This window comes from Lepidochelys kempii, chromosome 1 (assembly GCF_965140285.1).
Source record: "Lepidochelys kempii isolate rLepKem1 chromosome 1, rLepKem1.hap1, whole genome shotgun sequence".
NCBI lineage: Eukaryota > Metazoa > Chordata > Testudines > Cheloniidae > Lepidochelys > Lepidochelys kempii.
Genome location: NC_136380.1, coordinates 298,860,277 through 298,874,436, shown reverse-complemented (window position 1 = coordinate 298,874,436; position 14,160 = coordinate 298,860,277). Strand labels below are relative to the sequence as shown.

General features: G+C 39.5%; 1 protein-coding gene and 1 long non-coding RNA gene across 3 annotated transcripts in view; one reads left to right on the top strand and one right to left on the bottom strand.

The window, feature by feature from the left end:
* The window catches only part of PDZRN4 (PDZ domain containing ring finger 4), a 386,181-nt gene that overhangs the window by 225,255 nt on the left and 146,766 nt on the right, over positions 1-14,160 (top strand). The window lies entirely within an intron of this gene.
* Positions 5,583-13,409, bottom strand: LOC140906829 (uncharacterized). The gene is made up of 3 exons (XR_012157256.2): positions 13,325-13,409; positions 13,016-13,141; positions 5,583-6,265 (listed from the first exon to the last, which is right to left on the bottom strand). It is a non-coding gene; the product is annotated as an uncharacterized LOC140906829 (long non-coding RNA).

Below are 14,160 nucleotides of genomic sequence, written 5' to 3'. Positions count from 1 at the left end.
AATCATATAGTTGTGAAGTAACTGCAAGCTGGGTGGACTCAGCTATGGGTGGACTGGTGCACCCATACACAGCCCCACTGGAATCAGTGTGGCTCTATGTAAGCACAGGATCTGTCCATGCCAAACTACTTGTAGGACGGGGGCCTTAGTTAACACTGATCATCTAAATGTTACTATTGGTTTTTGAATATAGTATTGTACAAGTATCCTGAAATAATATGAATGGCATATTTTTATAAACTGAAAAATTAGAAAATCATTAGTTTAGGACAGAGAGCTCCAGTCTCACTGGCTACTTTTATCATTATGGAGCAGACAGTAGATAGGTAGATGGTATCAAATCCAGTAACTACACTGGATATCAGACAGTGCAGACACAGGAGCATCATCAAATAATTATTATAAGAAGAAACACAACATTGTAGCATAATTCAGCAGTTGTTTATAAAGGTAAAGGTGGAATGGCACTTCAGAATGTAAATCTCATTACATATTCAAGAAGGGTATAAATTGTTGTATGAAATCCTACACATGCGTAAAACCAAAAATGTTTTGTATGTGTTGGAAGAGTGACTTTCATTTTATGTTTGGAGGTTGGGTGTAATGGGAATTTTGCTTTGGCAATTGCCCCATATCTTATCTCAGATTACTAATGGGCCATGTTGCCTTTTTATTTGTGTATTTTATTATATTGCCTTTTTAACTGTGTATTTTATTATAAGTTACCCAGAGATCTTTCAGCATAGAGCTATTTATAAATATATATTTATTGTTTTTGCTTCACTTTCTTCAAGTAATAGCATAAAAAGGCAGTTTTCTGTTAGTTGTGAAGTTTGATTATATATAGTATATTAGCACAGGGCATATACGAATGTACTTATTTCTGTGAGTTCTATAGTTATTAAACCATTTCAAAGTCTTTTTGGTGACGGAGTTTTAAGTTGTTAATTCAAAAGCTCTTTTCCATTTATCTCCAAATGACCTCTTTGTCCCCAGTTTTACTCTTTTCCTTGAATTAAAAATGTCATTTGGTCATGTTCAGTGGGAAAATTCCTTTGAAATTCTGACCTATAGAAATGTGATGAATAGGGCAGGGAATGGATTTTGTCCAGTGAGAATACCAAATATGTAGCACTGTAGTTTCACTTACTAAATATTGTCCAGGCTCCATTGTTGAACTCTGTGCTACCAGTGTCACTTCATCAGGATGTTTTCTGTCCTGTGACTAGCAGCTTCAAATGTACTCATCCATCTTCTTGTCCCATTACATTTTGTGTGACTGATGTTCTGCACCCATTAAAATTGATGGGAAAGAACAAAGAGAAGAAGAATGTGCCCTTCAATTGATTATGCCTTTGAAAGAGGCAAATGAGACTCTACTGTAGATTGAGCACTTATTTCTATTTATTAACTGCATTAATTAATATGTTTTATTATACCTATTACTAGTAGACTCCTATCTCTTGCTTTGTTAATAATGTCACCAAGTATAGCAAATATATATATGTCAATACCCTTTTCCTGAAATTTCATGAGATCAAGAGGCCATAGTGATTTTTTTAGGTGTATCAGCTGCCACTGGTACTGTTGACAGTGAGATGTTGTTGACATGCCTGAATACCTTTTCAAGGAAAGATAGAGGTATGTTTGAGTGTCTCCGCTCTTTTCTCAGACAGGACTCAGAGAGTCGTGTTCAGCTATTGCTCATCTGCCCCAAGGGAATGGTAATGTTGTGAATCACAAAGTTCTATTCATTGACACCAGCTGTTCAGTCTATTGTAAAATCTTTAGGGCAGTTCATGAGAGAGTTTGGGATTGAGAACCTTCATAATGCTGATGACACGTAATCATACATCTCTAGTTATTGGACCTGGATGATTTCCGAATGTCTAGGTCCAGTGATTAGGGCTTAGTTGCGAGCCAACTGTCTGAAACACAGCCTAGGTAATAGAGAATATCGGTAGGCTATAGAAGACAGCCAGAGGAAATGCAGAAGTGATATCCCCTTGGTTGAGAAAGTTCACCTGCTTTCTTTATACTCAGTGTAGCAACTTTGAGGTCATATTGCTGAATCCCAAATAGAGGCAGGGAACAATGCTAATTTTTCATCTGCTCTTGACAAAGGAAGCTGTGAACGTCTTCAAACACAGGCTTGACAACAATCACCAGTGCCCTTGTCACCCTCCGTGCTGAACGACTGCATGGAATTCCCTGAAAAACTTCTTAGAAACATTAGCTAGTGCAGAATGCACCCATTCACTTTTTAATGGTACTTTATTCAGGGAAAAAGAAAAGGAGTACTTGTGGCACCTTAGAGACTAACAAATTTATTTGAGCATAAGCTTTCGTGAGCTACAGCCGATTGCATCCGATGAAGTGAGCTGTAGCTTATGAAAGCTTATGCTCAAATAAATTTGTTAGTCGCTAAGGTGCCACAAGTACTCCTTTTCTTTTTGCGAATACAGACTAACACGGCTGCTACTCTGAAACCTATCTTTATTCAGAGAGTATATTAGTCACATACATCAGAGTTTATTTCTATGAATAAGTCAATATGTTTTTGATTGGTAATGGTCTGTATGGTATGAGTTCTGAGTATCTTAGAATTTGCCTTGCTCTTCATGCTTTATGATACTTTAGACAGTTCAGATTTAATAGGATCCCCCACATATGATGTTGCCAAAATATGTTGGTCTGTGGATTGGACATTGTCAGTGGAGGGTTCTCAGTTTTGGAAGCTTATTTGACTTATATTATCTAACATGGTCTGCATTTGTTGACCTTTAGAGACCACAGCAAGCTTATCTCTGTGCCAAGTCTTTTTCTGAGGTTGTGGATTGAGTTGTAAGTAACTCAGTTTTGTGATTTGGGCAAAGCTTTGATGTTGACATTGCATCAACTTAAATTATTCTTCTTTCTTCTTCATTTTCCTTTATGCTGCTTTTCCTCATGAGGGTCCCAGCGGTAGCATGGAGAGTAGGGAGGACCAGACCTCCTTTTCCTCTGCAATAGGTTCCAGCTCCTCATGGGGGACTCCCCATCGTTCCCAGGCCAGCCAAGAGACATAATCCCTCTAGTGTGTCTTGGGTCGGCCGCAGGGCCTACACCCAGTGGGACATGTCCGGTATCGTTCCAACAGAAGCCTCCCAGAGGGCATCTTTATAGGTGCCCAAACCATCTAAACTTGCTCCTCTAGATCCTGAGGAGTTGCGGCTCTATTCCGAGGCCCTCCGATATAGCCTAGCTCCTCACTCTATCTCAGAAAGTAAACCCAGCCCCCCTGCAGAGAAATCTCATTTCTGCTGTCTGTACTTGTGATCTTGTCCTTTCAGTCATTACCCAAAGTTCATGCCATAGGTGAGGATGGGGATATAGAGTGACCTGTAAACGGAGAGCTTCATCTGAGGACTCAGTTCCCGCTTCACCACCATGGATCTGTACAGTGCCCGCATCATTGCCACTGCCCTACCAATCTGTCAACTGATCTCACATTCTGCTTGCCATCACTCATGAACAAGATCCCCAGATACTTGATAACTGAACTCATCCACTACTGGCAGCTGTTAAGGTTCCTTCCCCATTCTGAACTCTAGGGTACAGACTTTGCCTTGTCCTTGAACCCTATGCTGCCACCACCAAGCGTGTTAAACAAAGAACAGGGAAAGAGCCCACTTGGCGATGTCTTCCTCCCCAAATATCCCCCCAAGCCCTACACCCCCTTTCCTGGGGAAGGTTTGATAAAAATCCTCACCAATTTGTACAGGTGAACCCAGACCCAAACCCTTGGATCTTAAGAACAATGAAAAAACCATCAGGTTCTTAAAAGAAGAATTTTAATTAAAGAAAAGGTAAAAGAATCACCTCTGTAAAATCAGGATGGTAAATGTCTTACAGGTTAATCAGATTCAAAACATAGAGAATCCCTCTAGGCAAAACCTTAAGTTACAGAAAGACACAAATACAGGAATATACATTCCATTCAGCACAGCTATTTCACCAGCCATTAAACAAAAGAAAATCTAATGCATTTCTAGCTAGATTACTTACTAACTTTTTACAGGAGTTCTGAGCTGCATTCCTGATCTGTTCCCGGCAAAAGCATCACACAGACAGACAGACCCTTTGTTCCCCCCCTCCCCCTGCCCTCCAGCTTTGAAAGTATCTTGTCTCCTCATTGGTCATTTTGGTCAGGTGCCAGCAAAGTTATCTTAGCTTCTTAACCCTTTACAGGTGAAAGGGTTTTTCCTCTGGCCAGGAGCGATTTAAAGGTGGTTACCCTTCCCTTTATATTTATGACACCCCCTCACCTGGAAAGAGCAGTCCACTTTCTTTTGGGAGAAGACCATGACCTCTGATTTGTAGGTGTTGATTCTCATCCCAGCCACTTCACACTCAGCAGAAAGAATAACTCAGGTTATTCTTTACCTATATTTTTAAATATAGTTGTTTGTTGCTACAGAACTTAGGATAGGTGTGTTGACCAAGATTAAATGATTTAAACACTTCAAAAACATTTAAATGACTAATTGTAGTATAAGACCTTCTGTTTACTCCAGTGTGGTTCACTTGACTTTCATGGGAGACCTAGTTAGAATGCTAACTGTTTGCTTGACTCATGTTCTTACTGTTTTTTAGAGTTTGATATACTAGCTCTCTTTATTTTTTAAGAATTCCTGGTAAATAAACTGAGCCATTGCCCCAACATGCTGCCAAGTCGTAATGATTATGGGAGGACCAACTTCTCTAGTCTTTTGTTGCATCTACTCCTTGTTATCTTACTGTTAAATACATTGAAGAATGGGAAGGCATGCTTGAACTGTTCATAAAACGCTTGTTTTGTTATGTTACCATTTTTTAAGTTTAAAGAAAAACCCTACTCATTAGTAAATATCATCCTTTCAGCCTTGATGAGTTGCTCATGAAGCTGTCATAATTGGCCTAAAGGATCTTATTCTTAACGGCAGGGGCTAAACTTGGAAAATAGATGATAGTGGACTAAAGTAACAGTGGTACCTGGAATTTGAAGGGAAATCAAGCCAGAGGGGTGACTTAATGGTATATGCTTATATGTTATATATATGTTTGCAATACCTAGGCAATAGTTAAAGTAGGAGCAGCGCCTTATCCTCTTTCTCTCTCAGGCTTGTGGAAGCTCATCTCTCAGGCTGGTGGAGTGAGTACTTCCATTTCACATTCTCCAACCTGATAAAAAATATGAGAGGCTGGTGCCTAAACTGTGAAATTCCTGGAACAGTCACACTTTTCCAATGGCACCTGATGCGGGAAGAAAAGGTGTCCCAGCCAGGAATCCCATAATTGCCTCTTGTGTTTTAAAGTAATATCTCTCCTTGGGTTGAGATTCCCCCCCAGCTCTCTTACTGGCTCTGTCTCCTGGCCTGCACCCCCACTTCAGGGGGAAAGGGGATTAGGGGGAAAACCTCTACAACCTTGTCTCCTCTCTCTTCTAAGAGGGAGAGGAATAAGGAGAACATTTCCTCTCATCTTCAGGGGAAAGAGAGAGAGATAATATATTTTTATATTATGTCTTTTGAAATGCTTTAAAAGCTTTTTAAATGTTGGAAATGTCATGAGATTTCATAATTAATGTGGTGAACATCCCATGGAGGTATCATTTTTGTTTGTTTTTACAACAAATTGCATCAGTTTTCTTTCTGGTCAGATTCATCATTTTGTTAGAAATTAAGTTGAGCAACCCTGGGATTTTGCCCTTCCCCAGCTCTGCACATGACAAATGCAATAATGTGCTGTTAGTGTGGCCTACTGCATGGAGCCATGGACCCCTTTCAGCTACGTTTCTGTACTAACCTCCATTCTATTTTTTTTGCTGCATCCTGTCACCACTGTATCACATTCACACCTGTGATGTTAGCTGCCAAAATTGATGCATTCCCCACCCCTTTTTTAAAAACTGTGTTAACCTCTTCATATATGTAGCTGGAAACCACTGGATTCAGATCCCAGCAGGACTCAGCTCTGCATTGACTTCCATGCAGTCTGTGTGTGAGTCTTTCAGGACAGAATGTAAACACTTAGATTCTGAGTTGATATTAAATATGTCTGGGCTCTTTTTGTATAAGTCAGATTTTGTCATGTTGTCCTTGGCCAAAGTTTCCATCTTGTTACTCTTTCCTCCTCCAAATTGTGCAGTTTTCTTTACACTGGTTGGTTATTTTCCTTTCTCACAGATGCTTTTCAGGGTGCTGGATGTATATGGCCCTTCATTCATGTTGGCATCTGTTAAGATCTATAAATGTAAACAATTATTTATTATTTGAAGGTGTGTAACATCATATAAATAGCTCTCAGGTAGGAATGGATTTAGTTATGGTAAAGGAAAATTCTTACATATATTCAATCTCTGTATTTGTATACGTATATAACGCCCAGTGAAATTAGTGGGGGGGTGAGGTTTGCAAGGAAATGTGACTCCAGAATCAGGCCCTAATTGGGTGGTACAGATTTGATTTTTCAAGTGCTTTGACACTGTACTCACTAAATTGAAGAAAGAGAACAAACAAAAACCAAACAACCAACCTTCTCACTTTATTCTTATGTATTCCACTAATTCTGGCATCCTATGTTTTACTTCTTGGCCTATCTTTTTCTACCCTTCACTGATTCCACAATGCTTCTAGGTGTTTACCAAAAGTCAATGCCAGTTTAGAGCATCAAGATATGCACATAGGACAAATGTCAGGAATGTGAGAATAGCACAAAGCTGTGTGGGAAGGCTGAAATGAAGCTTTTCATATGAAAACATTGGGCCACGTTCATCTTGGGTTTAACAATGTATTGACTTTCCTAGAACTTTTCATTTTGTTGTTGGACAATTCATTTTGTTGTTGGACAACTAAGAGTATCTTGCAGGAAGACACTTTAGGAGATCAAATGCTAATGCATAAAACTTCTCCCAATCTAACCTCTCATTTTTATAGAGGAATGAATGAATGTTGGCTATAAAAATCAGGTGGGTGGATGATAGTTGCGAGAGCTGGAAAGCTCTCAACCCCCATCACAGTTAGTCAGGGTTGTATTGCATGCAATTCCTGTCAGTTTGAATTGTTCTTCCAAGTTTCTCCTGAAAATTATTTAGTTAAAGCCCACTCCTCCAGCCCCTGCTCTACAACTGCTTGAGTAAGCAGGAATGACATGTATACCAACTGCTATCTAGTAAAACTACTCAATCACTTCTGCCTTTGAGGTAAGGGGAATGAGGAATGCCCTGTGGATGAGCTGCTGTGGTGTAAGGACAAGTCATGCTAAGTAAGTTCCTGTGCTCAGGAAGTGTGACTTGATAGTACAGGTTTGAGGTTTGATTGTTCAAGGAATGGTACTGACTGTCAATCCCAAGCCTGACTTGAGAGGGAATAGGCATCTGGTACTCAAGCAGTTACTTCTAGTGTGCGTCTCAGGAGATATTAGTTGGAAATCACACAAAGCCCTGGGTTACCTTTCTGTCACAAAAGCTATTCCCAAAGTTTGTAGAAACTCAAAAAAGAGAGAGGTTTCAGAGTAGCAGCTGTGTTAGTCTATATTCACAAAAAGAAAAGAAGTACTTGTGGCATCTTAGAGACTAACAAATTTATTTGAGCATAAGCTTTCGTGAGCTACAGCTCACTTCATCAGATGCATTGAGTGGCTGCTGTGAAAGAACCTAAGAAATGCTTTAATTTTTACTATAGTAACAAAAACTCTGGAGGCAAGAAAAGGGATAAGGAAGCAAGAAGGTTTCCTTTCTCCCCCATGAAGTCTGTAGAATATTTATTCCTGTCTTCCTCTTCTAATTTGATATCTTAAATATCTAGTCAATCTTTTTATGCTTTGGTGAAACAACAGAAGAACTTTACATGGGCTTTTTTGTAGCCATTGCTACATTTTGCTTAGCACCAACTAGAAGATGGTATCAATGAAAGGATTGAACCCCTTTGATTAAGGTATGATAACATTAGGAACCAGAGAAAAAGACATAGGGACAAATTCACTCATGCTGGAACACTGCTGAAGTACAACAGTGTTATAACAAGGAGAAATTTAGTGTACCTCCAAAACCTTTGTATATAGGTCTTGACTTTAGTGGGAGTTGGGCATGTGAAGTATACAAATGCAAGCTCCTGTTAGAAACACATTCCAATTAAATACAATGTATTATCACCTAACACCACACACTTACACAACAAAACAAGGTTAAAAGTACAGACATTTATGAATCCTCAGCAGTATGGAATAAAAGCTTACTCTCTATAGATACAGTAGATCCCTATCATGAGCGAGATGGCAATTCTGAGAGGGCCAGTTCCGATGATAGGTCATTTTTTTCTAATGATGGCATAAATATAAATGATGGCATACAATGTTTATAACCTGTTTTTAAGCAAGTTAACAAACTGCTGCCCTAGGAACTTAACTATAATCGAATAGAAGACATTATAGCAATGTAGTGGAAAAGTAAAACATCAGTGGATTCTACCACTTTAAGAGCTTCGTATGTTTCCAGTTATTATAATAATAATAATACTTTTGCACTTTTGTGGTGTTTTTTCATCCGGGGATCTCGAAGTGATCTACAAACAATTTATCCTCATAGTCATCCCTCTGAGGTAGGTAAGTTTCACTCTGTACATTTCATAGATGGACAAAGAAGTTGGAGACTTGAGTGAGGCCAAACAGCAAATCACTGACAGGTAGAGCTGTGCAGAGCTCAGGAGCATATATTCCTAGTGTCTTGTTCTAGCCACTACACCAGCAATAAGGATGTTGTTTGTTTCTGTATTTCCTTGGAAGCAGAAGATTGCTTAGCTGAGATTGATAAAATCATTGCCTGTTCATTCCTACATGGTTTCTAATAAGTGTATATCAGTTTGTCAGAGTCATGCTGGTCCAGGTATTAAAACGGATCTGAACAGAAGTTTTACGTCAAATCTCCCCATAGCATTCTCTGAAATGCTTCCAGTTCCATGTGCTTGACCAGTAAGACAGGAAGAACTGCAAGGTCTAAATGCATGGAAGAGACAATAGCAAAGGGAGGATGGATTTGAGTTTATTAGGATTTGGGGAACTCTTTTGGGCAGGAGTAGCTTGTACAGGAGGATATACAAAACCAAATGGAACCAATCTGCTGGCACATAAAATTAAAAAGGTGATGTAGAGGATTTTTTAAACTAAAAGCTGGGGGAAAGCTGACAGATGCAGAAGAGCACATGATTTGGGCAGAAGCATCCCTTCAAGATGAATATTTTTTAAAGGGGGAACTCTATATCCGAATATGTAGGATAGGAAAGAAATTGGGAAAGCACAAATAGAAGCTAGTGAGGAACAGTCAACTGTAAAAGAGCCCCATTTAAATGTAACACATAAAGGCAAGCAGCTAAATATTGGCAAAATGTACAAGTGCCCATATACAAATGCTAAAAGTCTACGTACTAAGATAGAAGAACTTGAGTACCTGACATTAAATGGCATTGTGGAAACTTGACGGAATGAGGATAATCAATGGGACATAACAATAACAGAGTATGAAATATGTAGGAATGACAGAGTAGGTCACACTGGTGGGGGGTGACACTATATGACAGCATAGAGTCAAATAATGTGAAAATCTAAAATGAATCAAATTGTATATTAGATGCTCTATAGGTAGAAATTTCATGCTTGAATAATAAGAGTATAACAGCAAGAATATGCTACTGACCGGGATGGTGACAATGACTTTGAAATGCTAAGTGAGGTTAGAGAGGTTACAAAACCAGAAGATTCAATAATGATGGGTGATTTCAACTATCCTATTGGCTGGGTATATATCGCCTTGGGGCGTGATAAAATTTCTAGACACTATGAATGACTGCTTCTTGGATCAGCTAGTGCTGGAACCCACAAGCAGAGAGGCAGTTCTCTTGATTGCATCCTCAGTGGAGCAGAGGATCTGGTCCAAGAGGTAACTATAGCTGAACTGCTCAGTAATAGTGACCATATTAAATTTAGCATCCCTGTAGAGGAAGGAAATAAAAAAAAAAACTACCATAGAATCATAGAATATCAGGGTTGGAAGGGACCTCAGGAGGTCATCTAGTCTAACGCCCTGCTCAAAGCAGAATCAATCCCCAATTTTTGCCCCAGATCCCTAAATGGTCCCCTCAGGGTTTGAACTCACAACCAATGCTCAAACCACTGAGCTATCCCTCCCCCCCATGATAACATTTAACTTTAAAAGGAGGCACTATACAAGAATGAGGATATAAGTTAGGCAGAAATTAAAGAGAGCAGTCACAAGGTTAACATTCCTGTAAGCAGCGTGGAGACTACATCAAAACACTATAATAGAGGCTCTGACTAAATGTGTACCCCCAAATAAAAAAGACAGTAAAAGGATCAAAAAAATACCACCATGGCTGAACAGCAGATTAATGGAGGCCATTTGTAGCAAAAAGCCATTCTGTAAAATTTGGAAGTCAAATCCTAATGAGGAAAATAGGAAGTATTTCTGACAAGTAAACTCTGGCAAGTAAAATGTAAAAGTAAGAATTTGAGAAGCAACTTCCTAAGGATGCAAAAATTAACAGTAAAATTATATTTAAGAACATTAGAATCAGGAAGCCTGCCAAATAGGCAGTGGGGCCACGAGGTGACAAAGGTGTTAAAAACAGCAGTCCTCAACCTTTCCAGCATACTGCACCCCTTTCAGGAGTCTGATTTGTCTTGCCTAACTCAAATTTCACCCCACTTAAAACTGCTTGTTTACAAAATCAGACATAACAATGCAAAAGTGTCATAGTACACTATTACTGAAAAATTGCTTACTTTCTCATTTTACCATATAATTATAAAATAAAACAATTGGAATATAAATATTGTACTTACATTTCAGTGTATAGCATATAGAGCAGTATAAAACAAGTCCTTATTTGTATGAAATTTCAGTTTGTACTGACTTCGTTAGTGTTTTTTATGTAGCCTGTTGTAAAACTAGGCAAATATACAGATGAGTTGATGTACCCTCAGCAGTATGTTTACCCCTAATTGAGAACCACTGTGTTAAAAAAACATTCAAGGAAGACAAGGGTGTTGAGAAAAGCTAAATGAATTTTTTGCATCAGTCTTCACTGCACAGGTTGTGGGCTGTTCTTTTTGGGTGACAAAGTACTGTCCCAATTTGATGTGTCCATAGAAATAGTTTTAGAACAAATTGACAAACTAAACAATAATAAGTCACTAGGACCAGATGGTATACATCCAAGAGTTCTGAAGGAACTCAAATATGAAATTGCAGAAGTACTAACTATAGTATATAATCTATCATTGAAATCAGCCTCTGTACCAGATGACTGGAAGGTAGCTAATATAACACAGATTTTTTTAAAGTCTCCAGAGGAGATCCTGGCAATTACGGGGTAGTGAGCCTAACTTCAGCACTGGGCAAATTGGTAGAAAAAATAGTAAAAAACAGAATTATCAGACACCTTGATAAACACAGTTTGGGGAAGAGTCAGCACAACTATTGTAAAGGGAAGTCATGCCTCACCAATCTATTAGAATTCTTTGAGGGAGACAGCAAGCACGTGGTAAGGGTGATCTAGTCAATATAGTGTACTGGGATTTTCAGAAAGACTTTAACAAGGTCCCTCACCAAAGGCTATAAGGAAACTAAGTAGCCATAGGATAAGAGGGAAGGTCCTCTCATGGATCAGTAACTGAAAGATGGGAAACAAAGAATAGGAACAAATGGCCTGTTTTCACAGTGGAGAGAGATGAACAGTGGGTTCCCGCAAGGAACTATACTGGTAATTGTGCTGTTCGACATTTTCATGAATGATCTGGAAAAGGGGGTGAACAGTGAGGTGGCAAAATTTGCAGATGATACAAAATTATTCAAGATAGTTAAGTCCAAAGCAGCCCATGAGATGTTACAAAGGGATCTCACAAAAGTGGGTGACTCAGCAACAAATTTCAGATGAAATTCAGCACCAATAAGTGAAAAGTAATGCACATTGTTTAGGTATAGTTGGGATTATTTTATCCAATGATGTGTTCTAAATTAGCTATTACCACCCAAGAATGAGATCTTGGAGTCACCATTGGTAATTCCCTGAAAACTTCCACTCAGTGCTCAGCAGTGGTCAAAAAGGCTAACAGTATGTTAGGAACTATTAGGAAAGGGATAGAAAATAATATAGAAAATATCATAATGCCATTCTATAAATTCATTGTACACTCATACCTTGAATACTGTATCTAGTCCTGGTCACTCCATCTCTAAAAGGATTTAGTGGAACTGGAAAAGGTATGGAGAAGAACAACAAAGATGATAAAGGATGCGGAATAACTTCTGTATGAGGAGATACTAAAAAGATTAGGACAGTTCTGCTTAGAAAAGAGATGACTAAGGGAGGAGGGTTATGATAGAGTTATATAAAATCATGAATGGTATGGAAGAAGTGAATAGAGAAGTATTGTTTTCCTTCAAACAATACAAAAAACCAGGGACCACCTGATGAAATTAGTAGATAGCAGGTTTGATACAAACAAAAGGAAGTGCTTTTTACACAGTGCACAACTAACCTGTGGATCTCGTTGTTGTGATGGCCAAAAGAATAAATGGGTTTAAAAAAATGAGTTAAGTTCATGGCAGATAGGTCCATCAATGGCTAATAGCCAAGATGGCTAAGGACACAACCCCATGCTCGTGATGACCCTAAACCTCTAACTACCAGAAACAGGGAGTGGAAGACAGGGTCAATCACTCCATAGTTGCCCTGTTCTGTACACTTCCTCTGAAACTCTGGTATAGGCATTTTGTGGATCACCCAGACCAATAAAGGGTTCTGTCACCACCTGCCCTTAATGCTATGCTGCTGTAGCTCAGCGCTCTGAGACCGTCACAAGCCTAAAAGCATAAAGATCTCACTCTGGCTATCACCAGCCTAGTTACTCCTTGCAGGGTGACCCTTAACACCCTTTTAGTCCCGAGTCTCCCCACATCTGGCTGCCCTGTGTTCGTTACCTTTGAACATACAGACTTTTCTCCTCTGGTTCATCACCCACACTCCCTGATGGAGTGAAACTTGCTCTCATGTTATCAGCTCACTTTGGAATCCACACGCCACACAGTTTGCACAACAGAGAACTGCTGGGGATAAAAATAAACAAAACGTGTATTTAATAGAAAAATCATAGAGTTAAAGATGAAATAGTAATGAAAAGAAAACACCTACGAGTTATGCAGAAAATAAACATAAAGATACAACCTCAGGCTTTACACTTCTGTAGCTAAAAGGGAATTAGCTAAATTCCCTTTTCTAATACAATTTACCTACTGCCTCTGAACAGTTTCCCTATGTGCTTTCTGTGGTAGAGGGGATCCAGTTGTTTCACAGACAGCACCCTGCTTAAATGCTGGCCCTCCATTTGTAAATTGCCTTCACTTCAAACCCCATTCCTTTTAATAGGGTTTGCGGGGGTGTTTTTTTCTTTCTCTCAGACTGTCGTGATTCATGGTGGGGGAAATTCCCTCCTTTCTTAGGCAATGTCTACATGTACAGTGCTGTTGCTGCACAGCTGCGCTTCCGCAGCATGTCTGGTGAAGACATTCTGTGCTGATGGGAGAGAGTTCTCCCTTGGCATAAAAAACCCACCCCCGCAAGTGACGTAAACTATGTCGGCGAGAGAAACTCCCCCCACCAACATAGCTCTGTGCACAGGAGCGCTGATGTCATTGTAACTTACGTTGCTCAGCGTGGGTGGGGTTGTGTGGAATATTCATACCCCTGAATGACGTAAGATTTGCAAATAGTGTAGACGTAGCCTTAGTCTTCCAAGACTGGGGTTTTCTTTTCTGTTTCAAGTTGTTTCAGCGTTTTCCCATTAATTCTAATTGTCCACCATTATCTTTTCCTGGCTAGACAATGGATGGGTACTTGAAGATAGTTTTGGCTGGTTGGGGAGGCAGCCCCTACCTGCCTAGCTGACCACCTTCCAGTTGTGAGGTGTTGCTGTAGTTGCACCACAATTACAATTTTGCACATACATACATACATACATCATCATCATCATGTTCCCATTACGCCTCTGGCATTTAGGGCAGCAACGAAGCTCCTCCACTCCTGTCTGTTTCTGGCAAGTCTCTCAATGATTCCCCAGCTGTGCCCC